We start from the raw sequence: 553 nt of genomic DNA on the forward strand, positions 1-553 counted from the left end.
GCGAAGTTCTGACCCAGTGACGGCTTTGTGGGCATCCTGTAAAGTCAGTCCCTCAGATGTCTGACCTAAAGGTGGACTGGAAAGACCTTAGAATTCTCTTCTTTTCCAGTCACTCCGGCACGGGAGCAGCCCGGAGGTTTGCAACATGGTTAACCTGCTGTTTCGTTTTTTTGGAGGGGGGTTATGTACACGTAAGCAGAATGGTTTGGATAATCCTACTTTGGATTTCCGCTGGTCAGTGGAAAGGAGCAGTTAATGCTTAATTAGTTTGTCTTTTTAAAATTTTTTCCTTTTCTCTTTCTTAATTTTCTTGTAACTTTGTTCTTTCTTATTCCAATTTTGCGTGCATATATGTGGTACTCTGAAAAACTAATTGGAAGACAACACTATGCAATAGAACAAATACTGTCAAATTCATATTATTTTGTTTAGTGATATTGTGTCATTTGTAATTTTTTGTTTTAATACTATTTTGTACTCCTTAAAAATAAAAAATTAAGAGGAAAGAATTTAAAAATGCAGAAAAAAAAACCCCAAAAAACAACCAAATCAT

Source organism: Octodon degus, unplaced genomic scaffold (genome assembly GCF_000260255.1).
Source record: "Octodon degus isolate 3935 unplaced genomic scaffold, OctDeg1.0 scaffold00044, whole genome shotgun sequence".
Lineage (NCBI taxonomy): Eukaryota > Metazoa > Chordata > Mammalia > Rodentia > Octodontidae > Octodon > Octodon degus.